Here is an 18,638-nt window from a genome sequence, read left to right as displayed (position 1 = left end):
TGAAATTGATTTTAATATACTATCCTGTATTAGGAATAACTAGAAAAGGCTTTTACCAAACAGCACATGAAATACCCCTATGACTGTACTAAATATTTAACTATAATAATCTCTAAAGAAGAGAAGAAGGACAGTTATTGAATACAATATTTAATTGTGGTTTTCTTTTGAAAGAGAAGTAACATATATATATATATATATATAGAGAGAGAGAGAGAGAAATTCTTATTCTATTAATGTGAATGTCGTTGTAACATTTTGTAAGCCACATTGAGCCTGCAAATGGGTGGGAAAATGTGGGATACAAGTGCAGCAAATAAATAAATAATATATATATTTTTTTCTTTAAATGGGAAGTATAAAGATGAACATCCTTTTCCTCTGTTTTAGGAGGTCACTGACATTTTCATCATTTTCTGATGATTTTTAGCATAAAATATATTTAAATAATAATGGGATGGCGAGGATAGCAGTCTTTGATTTTAACAGTGTCGGATTCCCCTAATGTGTTACTGGTGGTGATGTCACAGTGCTTGGAGCCAGAGGAAGCAGCTTGAGTTCAGTCCAATTAATCTGGTTGATCATGTATTATTGCTGGGTAAACACACTAAGCTTAGTGTTGCAGGTTCATTTCTGAAGTGAATTTGGTTTTTTCTTTCAGTCAGGAGGTATACAGTAAAGATGAGTAGAGAATCAAGGTATGACTTAATCCAGGAGTCCTCACTCTTTAGAAAGCTCTTGAGAGTTTGTTTTACATTTCTCTGATCAGAGTTCCGTCACATGGTATCATCCACATAGGAGGACTGAAATCCTGCTGTCTTCAAAGAACATTTGCAATAATTAGGGCTTCTATTTTAGGTGTTTATTTTCCAAATAATGGGAGGCGGGGGGTTGAGGGTACAAAACTTTGCTCTTATTGGTATTTCACACCACAGGTATTATTGCTGGGTACTTATTTTGATGGAATCAAACATATTGATTTGTGTAACTTAGGCATCATTAGCACAGAAAAGGCACACAGACAAGCCAGGGGAGAAATTGTACAGCGCTGCGTAACCCTAGTAGCGCTTTAGAAATGTTAAGTAGTAGTAGTAGATGACAGAACACTAGAGAAAGTGGTGTTTTTCCAGTGTTTATCCAATAACCCCCTATTTTAATATTTTGTTTTGGGGGTGTTTTATCAGTGTTGGGGGGGGGGGGGGCTGAAACCTAAAATCAGAAGCCCTAGTTATAGGAAAGTAACTTTGTTTTCTCTGGAGATTAGAAATCTGGGGATTAATTGAGATCCTAGCAGTCAGTTTACTGGAGTCCCTACTTTCATCTGTCTAAATGAGAGCCTACAGGAAATTAAGATTAGTGAAGCAGCTAAGATCATTTCTAAAACCTTCAACTGTACAATAGATTACACACATAGGGACAGTGCTGCATGATGAGAGCCTATTTTACAACAGCATCTGGGCACACAAATTTCGATACAGAATACTAGTTTAACCCAGTATCGTCATGCTTTACATATATGTGCATAGACCTGCTGTAACTGGGTATGCGTAAATATGGCAGGGTGAGCATAACTGATGGAATTTGCCTGTGTCCTACCCATGCTTTGCCTATGAACACACCCTGCTTGCATTTTTGTATGCCATTGTAGAATAGAGTGGCTCTGCTGTCACTTTCACCGGTAATTGTACACTTATACGCATAAATGACAGTAGTCTATACATTTACATGCTCAAGTAACACATCAGTGTTGCTACCCTTCTACTAGAGGTGAATGCAGTTGATTATTTAATGCTTTTTACATTGAGTTGCCATAGCAGCACATAACAATGATACAAATTTTTCAGAGTTTGTAGTTAGGGTTGTACTTGGATGTGCCGGAGAAGTATGTGCCCGGCCTTTGCGGTATGGATTACATTGGCTGCCAATAGAGGAAGCTTCCTGTTCTTTTATTCCTTCTAAGGAAGGGAAAGGGAACATTGTATCTAACAAACACATTTAAAATGCTACTTCCCCAGTAAATAGCTGTATTCAAGCTAAGGACACTTGTTGCAAGTTCCCATTCTGCCTTTTAAGAAAAAGGCCGATGCATTTGTATTTCCAGAAATTGATTAAAAGGCTAGTCTGGAGGGTGCGCTTGAGTACAGCTACGGAATGCCAGTAGTTGAGCTCCATGAGCGCGTGTTCTTTTTCACCTTGATTTGAAGACCAAGGTGTGCTACTTACAGTTCTTTTTGGCTGTAATATTCATGAGAGAATGTCCCCTTCAAGGCAAAGTAAAATTGAAGCAGTCTTTTTAGGGGATTCAGTTAGCAAACGCCACAAGTCTGACCTGGCCTCCCCTGTAAAACTGCGACCACCGACTCGAGCGACACTGTACATGAGCAGGCTCCACCAGACATGGAGAGGCATAATTGAATGGGGCGGCCACGTTTTCATGAGGGTGTCCTCGCAGGACGTCCCAGCGAAGGGGTGGGGAAACCCGTATAATCGAAACAAGATGGGCGTCCATCTTTCGTTTTGATAATATGGTCGGGGACGACCAAATCTCAACATTTAGGTCGACCTTAGAGATGGTCGACATAAATGTTGAGATGGTCGAACTTAGAGATGGTCGTCCCCGGGTTTCGGCGATAATGAAAACCGAGGACGCCCATCTCAAAGACGACCAAATCCAACTCATTTGGTTGTGGGAGGAGCCAACATTCGTAGTGCACTGGTCCCCCTGACATGCCAGGACACCAGCCGGGCACCCTAGGGGGCACTGCAGTGGACTAACTAATGCACTAATTGAACAGAAAAAGCCCTTTCCTTACCGATCCCTTAGCGATTCGGAAAGGAACGGGAATGCATGAAGGAAATCGCATGCAAATGAGCTGCTTGCTGTTAGCTGATTTGCACACGATTTTCTTCCTAAGGAGGGGAAGCCAGTGCAGAGCAACCAATCGTTATGCGTGGCTGCTCTGCACATGCCAAAGATGGCTTCATAGCCATCTACAACCTTAAATAAATTGCCGTCTGCAACCTTAAAAAAACACAAGTCCAGGTGAAAACGTCCAAGTGCTTGTCAGGGATGTCTTTTTTTTTAAGTATGGGTGAAGGACGTCCAAGTGTTAGGCACCTTCGCTATGCCTCCATCCCTGCGACGGGCAGTTGAGGACGTCCAAAACGTGGATGTTTCTGTGAGAAGGACATCCATGCCTTTGCTATGCCTCGTACACCCCCTTTTGGATCACAAGTAGCAGCAGTGGGATTTGAACTGGCCACCTCTGGATTGCAAGACCAGTGCTCTAACCACTCTGCCACTCCTCCACTCCACTCCCTTGAAATTTGGCCATCCCTGTGGGGGGGCAGTTCAGGACGTCCAAAATGTTTGAAAGAAGGACGTCCATGCCTTCGCTATGCCTCCGCTGACACACACACACCTCCCCCCCCCCCCCCCCCAGGGACCTGCATACTGCTGCGATGGACCTGAGTATGATATTTGAGGCTGGCAAAAAAAGTTTTTAAAGTTGTTTTTTTCAGGGTGGGAGGGGTTAGTCACCACTGGGGGAGTCAGGGGAGGTCATCCCTGATTCCCTACGGTGGTCATCTGGTCAGTTCGGGCACCTTTTTGAGGCTTGTCATAAGAAAAAATGGACCAAGTAAAGTCAGCCAAGTGCTCATCAGGGACACCCTTCTTTTTTCCATTATGGCTTGAGGATGCCCATTTGTTAGGCACACCCCAATCCCGCCTTCGCTACGCCTCCAACACACCCCCAGGAACTTTGGTCATGCCCACGATGGGAAGCAGTTGGGGATGCACAAAATCGGCTTTCGATTATGCCGATTAGTCGACCCTGAGAGAAGGACGCTCATCTCCCAATTTGTGTCAAAAGATGGGCGCCCTTCTCTTTCAAAAATAAGCCTGATAGTGGGCCAGCTGTCACCTTTAACTGCGGTTAAAGCCATCTAGGAGGATTTATCCCAAATGAAGACTAAATGTGAGTATTTTGAAACGTTCTTGGATAAAGCAGAGGTATGCATTAGTAGCCTAGAAGTCACATGCTGTTTAAATCTAATCATAAAATGGTGACAGAACTAAAGGCCACGATGGAAGATGCAAGTAACAGACAAAGGCAAAATGTATTTATTTATTTATTTTAGTTATTGGAATTTATTAACCGCCTTTATGAAGAGATTCACCGAAGGCAGTGTACAGCAGGTACAGTTTAACATAAAAACTTACAATTTTGTTAAATGTATAACAATAGTAAAATAACCAAGAATAAACATAAATACAATAAAAGAGGTAAACTTGAAAACAGTGAATTGAAATCTAATAATAGAACTACCGTGAAACAGTATTGAAAATATGCACATTTAACAACACTGGAATTCAAATACCAGAGATATAATACAATGTTTGCATAATATTAATGATACACTTAATATGCATGCATTAGAAAATTCAACTAATATAGATATGGTGCTAAAAATTGTATATAATACGGCTTACCGTGTAGCTGAGGGACCAAGAGCAGACATATGATGGGAACAAGATGCATTTGCCTTCTGGGTCTCCTTGAAAGGAGCGAAGGATCAGATCCAGATCCAGACACATTTTTTTGAATCTTTTGTGCTTTCTCTTCTACAACTTACTTTTGAGTGCTCTTTTGAACTGTCCCTTCTCATGCTAATCCAAACCAGAAATATCCTAGACCAGTAATGATGAAGGTTTTACACTTTCAACAAACTCAGACTATTCTACAAGCAGCAAAAAGCAAAGGTCAAATTAAATGGAAAGATTATACCATTTCTATTATCTCTGATTTCTCCAAGGATACTGCATCAAAATGAAAATCTTTCCTAGCTCTTAGACCTTATTTAAGGGCCTGGAATGCTCAGTTTGGACTTTTTGCTCCTGCTTCCATGAGAATCACCCACAATAATATAACCAAATCTTTTACTGATCCCAAGGCTGCTCAAATGGTGACCACTTGATGATATGCAGGTATATGCTATCTCTTTTCTTATATCTTGTTGCCTGGTCCTTAATATGACTGTCATGCTAAGTATAATACTCAAGTGCTCTATAGCTCCTTCTGTGCCCTTCCATCTCTTCAACACCCAGTTTTCCTCTATTGTGAGGAGATTGTTAAGTGGATTCATTTTAGTTTACGTGATATACCTGGATTTATGATTATACTAGTAAAAAAGCCCCGTTTCTGATACAAATGAAACGGGGGCTAGCAATGTTTTCTTCTGTGTGCATGTGGGAGTGTGTGTGTCCCTGCCCTCTGGCCTCTCTCCCCTCCCCCCTCTGAGTCCTTCACTGTTACAGAGCCAGCGATTTGATTTCGTGCTCTGCTGTTTTCCTTCACTGACTGTGTTACAGAGAGGGCGGGGCAGACACTCATAGGGAAACCGGATATCTCGCCCCCTTCACACTTCCGGCTGGAGGCTTCATAGAACGTTGGTTTTGCCTTTTATATAGAGAGATTTTATTCACTGTATACTTGTTATGTCCTCTATTTTCTTTGTATCTATCAAATTATGAACCTTAATATATTATTGCTAAATGTTAAGGAAATCCAAAACCCTATCATGTGTAAAAAGCTTCTCTTGTATTTTAAACATCTAAAGCCTTCCATGATTTTTATTCAAGAGTCACATTTGAATGCCTCTGAGGCTAAGAAGCTTAAACAGAACTGGGTAAAAGCACTATTTTTTCTCTCCTGCCGCTGACAGGGAAAATGGGGTGGTTACTCTCCTATATAAAGACTTATCTTATGAGATTATTTCTAATGTCTCTGACTCTTGAGGGGCATTAGGTTCCTGTTAAGGTAAAGATTAATCATCAATCAGTCTCTATGCTAAATGTATACGCCCCCAACTTAGATCAACCTTCTTTTTTCCAGCAACTGAAAGCTCATTTGGCTATGGCGGGATCTGATATTATTATGGCTGGTGATATGAATCTTCCACTTGTTGTTATACTGGACAGAAAAGCATCCTCCAAACTGAAAATGTTAAAGTCTAACGAAGCTTTATACCATATGCTGTGTCTGAGTTGACTCTTGGAGATTATTACATCCTATAGAGATTGACTTTTCTTTTTATTCCAAACTGCACAATTCCTTCTCTCGACTTGATTACATTTTTCTGTCCATGTCTTTCGCTGCCCATATGTGTAAAGCTACCATTGAACCTATTGTGGTTTCTGATCATTCCTGTATTACTCTGCAATTACAACTGCCTCAACTTCCTCTACCACTTGGAGGTTCAATTCTGGCTTTTTACAGGACTCAGATTTCTGTGAAAACTTTGCTCCTGGTCTGATGAATATTTTTCTATTAATTTGATGATACAGACTTCTCCACTGCTTACAAGCAAGCCTACCTTAGAGGAGAAATTAGAAAATTCTCTGCTTACAAACACAAATGCCAAAACAAAAAATGATTAAATCTACAGAACTTTTATATATGCAACACTGTGCTAAGGATGTACTATTGGACTTACAAAAACTTAAATTCCAATATAACCATCTATTAAGTGCCTCTACAAGTATTCTGTTTACATATCAACAAGGTCATTACAACTCTGGGATGAATCGGGCTGGCAAAGTTTTGGTAAATTACCTCAGGGCAAAAAAGAGATCATCCAATATCTCAGCCATCTAAAATAGTCCTAATATTTGTTCTACATCTGAAAACATTCTGATCTCTTTCTGGATTTTGATGCAAAAATGTATACTGTGCAATGTTCTCCCATTACCCAACAGATGAACAAATTTTTATGCCATTTTCAGAAACCTTCTTTGTCTGCGAATATGATAAAATCTCTGAATAAAACTTTCTCAATTGTGTGATGCTGTTAAATCACTGAAGCACAATATAGCCCCTGGTAGCAATGGCCTAAATATTCACTTTTACAGCCATACTTCTTCATTCATTTTCCCCAAACTATTGAAACTGTTTGATGGTTTTCTGAGTGAGCTCAAACACTGAAGTGAATATTATAGTGCTTGGAAAACTAGGAAATGACCCATTGCAAATGAAAAATTACAGAACTGAAAAACGAGCTTGCGGAGCTACTGCTAGTGATATGCAACTTATCCTTAAAATCGAGCGTGGTACCGGAAGATTGGACGGTGGCCAATGTAACGCCCATTTTTAAAAAAGGCTCCAGGGGAGATCCGGGAAATTATAGACCGGTGAGTCTGACGTCGGTGCCTGGGAAAATGGTAGAGGCTATTATTAAAAACAAAATTACAGAGCACATCCGAGGACATGGATTACTGAGACCGAGTCAGCATGGCTTTTGTGTGGGGAAATCTTGCCTGACCAATTTACTTCAATTCTTTGAAGGAGTGAACAAACATGTGGACAAAGGGGAGTCGGTTGATATTGTGTATCTGGATTTTCAAAAGGCGTTGACAAGGTACCTCATGAAAGGCTACAGAGGAAATTGGAGGGTCATGGGATAGGAGGAAATGTCCTATTGTGGATTAAAAACTGGTTGAAGGATAGGAAACAGAGAGTGGGGTTAAATGGGCAGTATTCACAATGGAGAAGGGTAGTTAGTGGGGTTCCTCAGGGGTCTGTGCTAGGACCGCTGCTTTTTAATATATTTATAAATGATTTAGAGATGGGAGTAACTAGCGAGGTAATTAAATTTGCTGATGACACAAAGTTATTCAAAGTCGTTAAATCACGACAGGATTGTGAAAAATTACAAGAGGACCTTACGAGACTGGGAGACTGGAAGGCTAAATGGCAGATGATGTTTAATGTGAGCAAGTGCAAGGTGATGCATGTGGGAAAAAAGAACCCGAATTATAGCTACGTCATGCAAGGTTCCACGTTAGGAGTTACGGACCAAGAAAGGGATCTGGGTGTCGTCGTAGATAACACACTGAAACCTTCTGCTCAGTGTGCTGCTGCAGCTAAGAAAGCGAATAGAATGTTGGGTATTATTAGGAAAGGTATGGAAAACAGGTGTGAGGATGTTATAATGCCGTTGTATCGCTCCATTGTGCGACCGCACCTTGAGTATTGTGTTCAATTCTGGTCGCCGCATCTCAAGAAAGATATAGTAGAGTTGGAAAAGGTGCAGCGAAGGGCGACTAAAATGATAGCGGGGATGGGACGACTTCCCTATGAAGAAAGACTAAGGAGGCTAGGGCTATACAGCTTGGAGAAGAGACGGCTGAGGGGAGACATGATAGAGGTATATAAAATAATGAGTGGAGTGGAACAGGTGGATGTGAAGCTTCTGTTCACGCTTTCCAAAAATACTAGGACTAGGGGGCATGCGATGAAACTACAGTGTAGTAAATTTAAAACAAATCGGAGAAAATTTTTCTTCACCCAACGTGTAATTAAACTCTGGAATTCGTTGCCGGAGAAAGTGGTGAAGGCGGTTAGCTTAGCAGAGTTTAAAAAGGGGTTGGACGGTTTCCTAAAGGACAAGTCCATAAACCGCTACTAAACGGACTTGGAAAAATCCAAAATTCCAGGAATAACATGTATAGAATGTTTGTACGTTTGGGAAGCTTGCCAGGTGCCCTTGGCCTGGATTGGCCGCTGTCGTGGACAGGATGCTGGGCTCGATGGACCCTTGGTCTTTTCCCAGTATGGCATTACTTATGTACTTATGTACTCTCTTAAATTGACACTAAGATTTACGCAAAAATCATTGCAGACAGATTGCTGATTCCATACGTGATCCATCCTACACAAACTGGTTTTATAAAAGGTGGACAACACTAGAGTTTTCTGTCATGCGATCCAGGCTGCTCAGCATCTGGAGATATCGGTGTGTGCCAACTCTCTTGATGTCGAGACGGTCTTTGATTATATTGAGTGGAAATTTCTTCTTTCTGTGTTACAATGGTTTCAACTTGGTGATTCTTTTATTAACATGGTTCGTACACTTTATTCTAACCTTACAGCTTGTGTTTTTGTTAATAATTTCCGTTATCCTCTTTTTACACTGACTAGAGGAACACGGCAAGGGGTGCCCTCTTTCCCCTTTATTTTTTATATTGGCTCTAGAACCCTTACTATTAGACAGTCTAATGATATTCAAGATATTAATATTGCTGGCCAAATTGTCAAACTCTCTGCTCATGTAGACGATGTGTTCCCTTACATTTCATCACCTGAATCGTGTGTTCCAAAACTGTTTGAATGAATAGAACACTTTGGAACCCTCTCAAGGTATACTATTAATTGGTTTAAAATGGAAGTCCTTCCATTGAATGTGTTTTGTGTTAAAGATGATTTCCCTTCTTTCCCCCTCAGTTGGTGTAAATCTGGTCTTAAATACTTGGGCCTCACCTTCACAGCTTAATAGAAGAGATAAATGATATTAACACATCTCGTGTTCTTCAGCAACTAAAATCCATGTGCACTAAATGGTCCTCTCTATATTTATCTTGGTGGGTTAGGTTACATAGCATAAAAATGGTTCTTGCACCTTAAATTCTCTGTACTACATCTCTGTTTCCTCATGTGCTACCATTAGGATTTTATTGTAACATAGGTAAAATCTTATCCAATATTTTGTGGAATAATAAAACCCCTCAGATTGCCCTTACTAAACTGAAAGCCCCCAAATCCTCAGACAGACTTAATTTTCCTAACCTTGTGAATTATAACAATGCATTCTTATCAGTATGGTGCATGGTTGGGGATACTTTATCTAATCCACCCACTTGGCTCCCCAGGGGTGGACTGACCATTTGAGCAACCGGGAAGTCCATGAGAGCCTAGAGGCTCTAGGAGGCCCAAGGCTCTTCCCCCCCCCCCCCCCGCTGCCCACCGCACACTACAGCTCCTCGGGCCTCAGTGGGCCCTCCCCAGTCCCACGTTGAAGGGCCCTGGTGATCTAGTAGTCTCTGCTATTTTTCTCAGCGCCACAGTGTTTTAAAAAATGGCAGCCGAGTCTCCCTGCAGCAATCTCATGAGACTGTCAAGACCCATGAGACTACCATGGGAAGTCTCAGCACCCATTTTGAAAACACAGCAGCACTGGGCAGAATAGCAGAAGTGGGCAGAAAAGAGTGGGGTTCTTTCCTGCCCCCGAAGAAGCCACTAGATACTAGGGCCTTTCAAGGTAGGACCAGGAAAGGCCTACTGAGGCTCGGGGGACTATAATGTGTGGGAGAGGGGGAGGAAGCTACAGCAGTAGAGGTGACTGTAGTGTGTGGGAGGGGTTAGTGATGGAGGGGCAGCAGCAGCACAGTGGTGGGGGGGGGGGGGGTGTTGGGCAGTGGCCAGCAGCCAGGCTGACCCAATGATCCTTACTGCCCGGAGGCCCAGATCATTGTCAGTTCACCCCTTTGGCTTCCCTTAGAGGAAGCATTGGCCGGTTCCCTTCCATTATTTTCACGCCTAGATTCGACTACTCCTCTACATGATTGCACTTTTGATATATTTGATAGTACATTATTAGCGATCAAGAACTTGGACTGTTCCCTTAAACACTTCATAAATAACTCACTGCAGGTTTCTTTATAGAATAATCCTCTCTTCCGTATTAATGTGGCATTTTTCTTTTTAATAATGTTGTTGTTGATGGACATTTTGCCTCATTTACCTTTCTGTGTGATAAGTTCCATTTACCTTCTTTCCAATTTTTTCAATATATGCAGTTGCGTTCATCTGTCTTATGTGCTATACCCTCTTTAGAGTCCTTTTATTTTAAACCAGATGTTCCCCAAGTGTTAGCTGAGGCACTGACTTTAGGGAAAACTTCTTCCAAGATTTATAAAACACTCAACTCCTCCTCCCCTCAGTCTCTAATGACTTTACAGACTTCATGGTCATCTGATACAGTGTTACATCTTACCAATTCACAATGGGTTTATTTTTGGTCTGTTGTTAATAAACCTCTCTCCTCAGCTGCAAGCTTATAAACTCCTTATTTCCTTATGAATAGAGCCTTATGGGCTCCTGTTAGGTGAAACGGAATTAATACCTCTCTGTCTAATAAATGCTGGTCCTGTAAGTCTGACTTTGGTACACTTGAAGTTTTAATTTTTTCTTGTCCTTATTTGACTATGTACTGGCAAGAAGTTTGGAATGGTATATCTGAGATTCTTTCACTCTTGATACTTTTATCATATAAAATTGTATTTTTTTTGCTATCTTGGTTTTCACCTTCTTTATCTCCAGAATGTTCCAAACTGCTTGATATTCTCCTGGCTCTTGTTATAAAATCTATAGCAGCTGCTTGGAAGGATAATACTAAGGTCAACTCAGCCTTCTGGTGATGTACTGTATGTTCTGTTTTCAAATATGAAACAGGATTGGATGAAAGAAATAAGACTGTACCTAAACATACTACTATATTTGGGGTGTCATAGCTCAGTTCTGTTATTCTTAGGATGTCATTACATTATTTCATGCTCATCTTTTTACAGCGTTGTATAGAGATTTTCTCCCGAGATTTTTATGATTAAGGCGTATCTCTTGTTTTGACTGTTTTGTTTACAGTTTTGTATTGTGTATTGCTGTTTCTTTTTACAAAAACTTCAATAAAAACTATTTGAACACACAAAAAAAGGCTAGTCTGGGTGGCTGGGGTGGGAAGGTGGGTGAGCTGAATCCCCCAAATGTCAGATTAAATGATTAGATGCTGAGATTCTTTGGGATTCTTGTGATTTGAAGGAAGCAGTTAAACACGTTACTGGTTAGATATGTAAGTATAATTTGGCACAGGCACATATGCCAGCTATACAGCTGCTGTAGGTGGTCACACCTAAGTTGCTAAAACACATGCATAAGTTACAGTATTTATATAATTTATGCATGTAACTGCGCTCCCTCCCAAGGTGTGTTTGTCCATCTTCTAGCTACTCACTGTTGAATTTAGATGGTGGCTTGTAGAATAGAGTGTAGGTGGAATTTTGGCCTTTATGCACATGTGTGCACACATTATTTATCTAAAAATATTTCTAATCCCCAGGTCTAGCCAGAGCACAAATTCATATAATATTAAACAAACATTAGAACAAAAGAATCATATAAAAAACAAACAATAAAAACTGTTGACCATCTTAAAAATCAAAATAGACAGTGTAGGCTTTATTAAACATACGCGTGTATATACCAGTATTCTAATCATTTATGCATGTATTTGGTGCATAAATGTTAGCACCTTCTTTATAGAATTACTCCTATAACACTAGTTGCTATAAAGGAAAGTTTCTACTTTCTTTTATAAAATAGGCCCCACATAGGAGCCCTCTAAGTACCTAGATATATGCACACTGTTACAAAATTGTCATCATTGGTGTTTATTGTGGTATTAGTCCTGTGGCATATAGTGAACAGTGATTTTACTACTTGTTTTATTTATTTGCATAGTTTTTTTTTTTATTGTACAATACTTTGAGCATGTTATTAGCATGATTTAATTACAAAGGGTGTGATGATATTCAAAGGGCTTATGGAACCAGGGTTTCCAGTGCCCCTTGCAGTTTTTAAATAGACATCCTTTCCACCATGTCTAGCATGCCATCACTTATCCCCTCCCTCATGTTAAGTACAGTGAAACCTTGGTTTTCGTTGACATCGGATTTCGTCGTTTTCGGTTATCGTAGATTTTTTTTTTGCGAAATTTGTGTCTTGGTTTTCGTCGGTCACCTCGGAATTCGTCGGTAAATGCCATGTTAAATGTTCATTTATTGCTAGTGATTTGAGGGCGTGTGCAGGAGGTGGGTGTGTTTTACATCATGTGCGTTAATTGCATTGGCTGGCTGTTGGTGTGGAAGGCGTGGGATATTTCTAGTGCCACTCCCCCCTTCCCCTTGTTCCTGTTTGCATTTGTTTAGTGTTTTTGAAGGGCGGGAGCAGGAGGTGGGTGTGTTTAAGTGTGTGGGATCATTAGAGAGGGGCTGTTGGAGGAGGTGTGTGTTGGAGATCTGTGAGGGCGGGACAGGATAGCGATATGCGGATGTGGTGCGTTGTAAGTAGTTGCTGGTTGGGGACGTGCACTGGGGGATAGGCGGAGGTAAGCGGGGCAGGTGAATCCGGAGTCCTCTTGATCGGGGCGCTGATTTGCCCTTAGTAGCTTGTTGGCGCTGTTACAGCCTGTTATAATATCTGAAACGTTGTGTGACATGCCGCATCATCATTTATATAGTAGGATTAGTCTTTTTATTCATTTAAAAGAATTTAAAATAAATTGCCTCGGTTTTCGGTTTTCGTCGATTATTTTCGGACGAATTATCGACGAAAACCGAGGTTACACTGTATGTTATTGCTCGCTCCACCCCACCGAGCCTGCTGCTACCACCATCCTACCTACTACTACTACTACTACTACTACTTATCATTTGTAAAGCGCTACTTGATGTACGCAGCACTGTACACTTGAACATGAAGAGACAGTCCCTGCTCGACAGAGCTTACAATCTAATTAGGACAGACAAAAAGGACAATACCTCCACCATTATTATTCTATAAAGGAAAGTATCTGCATTTAGGTGTAACTACATAAGTGCAAGTACATATATTCAGAGATACGTATGTACCTTATAGCATTCTATAAGTTATGTGTATAACTTTATACCTTCCCATGCTCCATCCAGACTCAATCGATGTATATACCCACCTGCAAACTATGTACTCTCAGAGATAGAATAGCAGTTAGTTGCATGTTCAGCATGTGTACACAATGTGCACACACACATACATGTATATGTGCTAGTATTCTAACATTTACACACATAGCTGGCACATAAATGTTAGTATCTGCTTAATAGCATTACCTCTGAATTATCCAGGTTCAGTGACGTGGAGAACCACAACAGCTGAGACTGATTTTGCCAGTTTTCTGTTGAAGCTTCATTCCAGCTTCATAGCTGTTCTAGCTGCAGCCTTCCTATAGTGCCTGATCTGCGGCTGAGACTGTATTTTATTCATTTATATTCTGCATAAAAACTAGGTGGATTACAATAAAACATTCATAAAAAATTTACAAACATCCATGTCGAACAATATACATCAATACAGGTAAAAAGAGCAGACTGAAACATCTGTCATCGCTATACCTGTACTATACATCACACCAGAGGGTATGCCAACAGAATCAAATAAGTTTTCAGCAGTTTCTTAAACTGAACTAAGTTCTTAGAGAGACGTAAATGTCCAGGCAAGTGGTTTCACAAAAGTGGACCTGCAGTAGAAAAAGCAGCTGCCCTTGTATCAGAGCATGATGTATCTTCCCAAGATGCACAAGTTCCAAGCATTTCGAATCCAAGATCACAATGTGCGCGCTGGTTTATATACTTTCAAAACCTGTAGGAGGATACCATGGAGATGTTTCATAAATTGCCTGGTAAATATAAGTCAATACTTTAAATGTAATCCTACTACTCACTGGCAACCAATGCATTTGCTTCAACATGGAAGTCACATGCACATACATAGAAGCCCCAGTAATCAATACAGTGCATTACTATAATCCAAATTACTGAGCACTAAACTCTGAACTACAATTCTAAAATCATAAGCTGGTGTCACAGTCTGTCACGAAGTCCGGAGTCGTGAGCCCTTGGGCCACTGCCAGTGAGCTACAGCAGCAGGTGAACCACCCAACAGGAAACTGAACACAGACAGGCTGGTACAAGCAGGACCGGAACTAACAGGATGGGGACTGAAGCTATAGATGAGCAGGACTGGAATAAGCAGGACTGGAACAACCGGATTCTGGAACGGGCTTGGCTTGAACAGGATTCAGGATTCTGGAGCAGGATTCAGAATTCTCAGACAGGCTTGGCTGGAACAGGATTCAGGATTCTAGAGCAGGATTCAGGATTCTCAGACAGGCTTGGCTAGGCTGAAGCTGAAGACAAACAGGGCAGACACAAGCAGGAAGGGAACTGAAGCTGAAGACAAACAGGGCAGACACAAGCAGGATTAGAACTGAAGCAGAATGCTTACAAGACAAGAACTAGCAGGGCAGGAACAGCAACAAACACACACAGACAAAAACTCAATGGAAGACCTCTGTTGCAAAGGCAAGTCTGAAGGTTCCCAGGTGCTTAATAAAGGCAATGAGGTCACAGGTGAGGCTTGGCAGCAGGAACACGCAGGCAAGTCTGGAGTGCAGAAACATCAGGACTGGAATGAACTCTGGAACGTGTTTGGGAAACAGGAAGAAGACAGTCCACAGCAGCCATAGGGCCTGGTCACCAGGAGGCGAGGTGTGGGTAGGCATTGGGATACAGTCACAACCGTGACAGCTGGCAACATTGGTTTCAGTCTGCTCAACAAATGAAGCTGACGAAAGGATGAATGTATCACCTGCCCTATCTGTTCTTGCACATACAAACTAGAATCTAATATATCACCCAAACATTTTACATATGTCTTCACCAGTAAAAATAAACCCAATAACCTAATCTCCCTTGGTATCTCCAGATCTATATGTCTACCTACCAACATAAATTATGTTTTGTCCACATTATCACTGGCTGGTTCTCTCTCATCCATCTACTGATCTTTTAAAAATACAACCATAAGAGCTGAACAGACTTTCCCCATTGCCCCCTAACCGGAAAGAAAAAACGGATGCCATCTGATAGGCAGCTCCCAGATCCTAGAATACCATCCCCACTGGGGACATGTAGATGTTAAACAGAAGGGCAGATACTGCCAACCCTTGTGGTACTCCCATAACCACAGGGTACACCAGAGATACCACATCTCCAATGTTAACTTGCATTGATCTTCCTGTCAAATAAGACTCAAACAACTCATAAACATATCCCTGCAGTCCTAACTCATACAATCTCATCAATAGCAGGTCAAAATGTACTGAAGTGCCGAAGATCTATCCAATGTCACAAAACAATATGTGATCCTTTCATACATACCATGCCATAACTCATCCACAGTGGATACCAGCAATAGTTCCACACTATGCTTTCCCCCGAAACCCATACTGAAATGCATCTAGCTCACCCTTCTTATCAACATACTTAATCAACTGTCATATACCACCCTCTTAATAATTTTTCCACCACCGGCAGCACTGAGATAGGGTGATAGTTACCCATCACCGCCTGATCTTAACCCATCCTTTTCAACAGGAGTTTCACTGTCACCAACCTCAATAACAAAGGAACGTATTCATCATCAGTCGCAGCACTGGCATAATCTCATGCATAAGCTGCCTCAAAATTACCAAGAAGCAAAGGTCCATCGTTGCCCTAGTGGGATTCAATGACAGAGTCACAGACATTATATCAACCTCAGGTACACTTTGAAAAATCTCCCGCACACCTTCCACACCCACAACAGGGAAACTCACTCTCCCAGATGATGCTGCCATCTTCTTCATCAGAGACTCTCCATAATCACTTGAAGTTGTAACATTAATCAGGCCTTTTTTTAAAGCCCTGCTGAGCGTTCTCCCTTTGAAAATGTGCCAGCCACAGGAATAGGCTATCATTTTTAAGGTGTACATTTGCAGATGCTTTGAAGTAGGTACAAATAGACTCACTGTAAATATGCACAAGGTTTTCAAAAGTGAAAGCCCTGCACATACTCTAATCTTCCTCCCCTTACCTTGCCATATCCCTCCCTTGTCTCTTTTCTTTCACATATAAGTGTATCTGCATTCTGATTAACACAGTACTTCTATCCAGAATCTGTTTTTACAGGTAAACAGCTATGAAAATTTCTCTCCCTAGCACCTCTGTCTTTTTTGTAAGTGTCTCAGTTTTAAAGTTTATTAAAAATTGTTATAGTGCCCAAAATGACTCATAGAACTGGGTGGCGTACAAACTCAAGTAAGAAAGAAAGAAAGAAACATAAAAGGACAGACATTCAATCAAAACAGCATTCAATCAAAAACTAACATTGTATTTATAGTTAAGACAGAGAGAAACACTAACACTAACCAGTGGTAAATGCTTGTTCAAACAGCCAGGTCTTAATGGCAGTTTTAAATTCTTTTTGAAAGAAGATATCCTATGAATGGTTAGCAGAAGATTGTTCCGCATTGCTGGGGCCAGAAATGCTGTATAGAAAATGAATGCTTTATTTGTGAAGGCCCACCTCTAATGTTTGTTAAATTTTTCAGTGGAAAAAATAATAGGTTTTTAGGGCCACCTAATTTGAAAGCTACATTTAATTTATTTGCACAATGAAATCTGTGTATCTTCTCGCTCCTTTCTTGAAAGACTTTACATATAAGTTTATAGTTTGCTATGGAAACTTTAATGCCAGATAGCTCCTAAATTTATTTTTTGACCTTCAGCAGTGAAGAATAGTACTGCAGCAGGCTTTTAATGAAGTGGAAATAGTTTAAACATGGCCTTGTCTTTCACTGGCTAAATAAGATTTAAATTGCCTGAAGTCTTAAGAATATAGCTTTGCTTCAGTCAGAGTGTAGGTTTTGGGGTTTTTTTTTCTGAGATCAGAGATAACACTAAGCTGTATTTTAAGACTAAAGTGTTCATACACATAGACCTTCTTGAAGCTAGAAAAAGTCATTCTCATGTCTGTATTATATTCTGTTGACTTACAAAATAGAACCCTTCTGGGTGGATTTGGAGTTGAATTATTTTGTATGTTTGCCTAATTTACCTTTTGATTCTGATGAAGTAATAAAGAAGGCAGGAAAATATTGGGGGGCTCTTTTACAGAGCGTTGGTAAACCCAATGCAGGCTTACCGCTCGCTCTTCTGGAACCCAATGTGGCCACTGGCGGTAGTCCCACCCCGAGCACGTGCCATTTCCAGGGGAAAAAGAAAACCCCTGGAAATAACTTGTGTGGCGGTAACCCAACAGTAACTGGGCATCGCCGCACACTATCTGGTTACTTCCAGGTTAGTGTGGGAGCCCTTAGCGCCACCTCAGTGGATGACGGTAGGGGCTCCCTGCAACATGGCCATGCGGTGAGAATTCTCTTACCGCATGGCTATGTGTGTCTGGGGGATTTTTACCTGCTGCAGTAAAAAGGGCCCTGGCATGCACCACTAGTGCAGGGCCCTTTTTTCCCGCAGCCTGGTAAAAGGACCCCTGTATGACAACCTGTAAATTGGCTGAGGTTTCTGGATATATGTAACACAGTAAATGATGGCAGATAGATACCGTCATAGTCCATCCAGTCTGTCCAACAGGTGGCTAGAGCTGCGCCCGCCACTCTGCGCCTCAGTCACTCATACTTAAACGCTGGTTGTCAAATCTCTACCATGCCAACCATATAGACAGCCAGACATGATAGATTATTGGTTATAACCAGTGCTTTTATTGTGGCGGTATGCGCCAGTACAGCGCACTGGCACCTTTTTTCCCTAGGGTCAGCTCACCTACCTACCCTTAGCTCTCCGACAGCCCTGTTTTTTGTTCCTGCTGCCTGCGATGCATTTAAATCTTTTTTTTTTTACCTTAAGTTGCAGCGCCGGTGTGAGTGAAAGGACCAGGCTCGCCTCCTCCAGCCTTCCCTTCGTTCCTTCTCAGTGTCCCGCCCTCGCGGAAACAGGAAACTACGTCAGTGGAAGGTGGGACATTGAGAGGGAACAAAAGGGAAGGCTGGAGGAGGCGAGCATGGTCCTTTCACTAATGCAGGCAGTGCGATTTCAGGTTAAAAAAAATAAAAGATTTAAACGTGTCGCAAGTGGCAGGAACAGGAAGCAG

The 18,638-nt window shown here is 41.3% G+C and overlaps 1 protein-coding gene across 1 annotated transcript in view; it reads left to right on the top strand.

Moving 5' to 3' along the window:
• The window catches only part of CTNND2 (catenin delta 2), a 1,428,722-nt gene that overhangs the window by 1,290,272 nt on the left and 119,812 nt on the right, over positions 1–18,638 (top strand). The window lies entirely within an intron of this gene.

Source organism: Microcaecilia unicolor, chromosome 1 (genome assembly GCF_901765095.1).
Source record: "Microcaecilia unicolor chromosome 1, aMicUni1.1, whole genome shotgun sequence".
NCBI classification, from domain to species: domain Eukaryota; kingdom Metazoa; phylum Chordata; class Amphibia; order Gymnophiona; family Siphonopidae; genus Microcaecilia; species Microcaecilia unicolor.
Note: the sequence above shows the minus strand (reverse complement) of the source record. Positions and strands in the feature narration are given on the sequence as shown.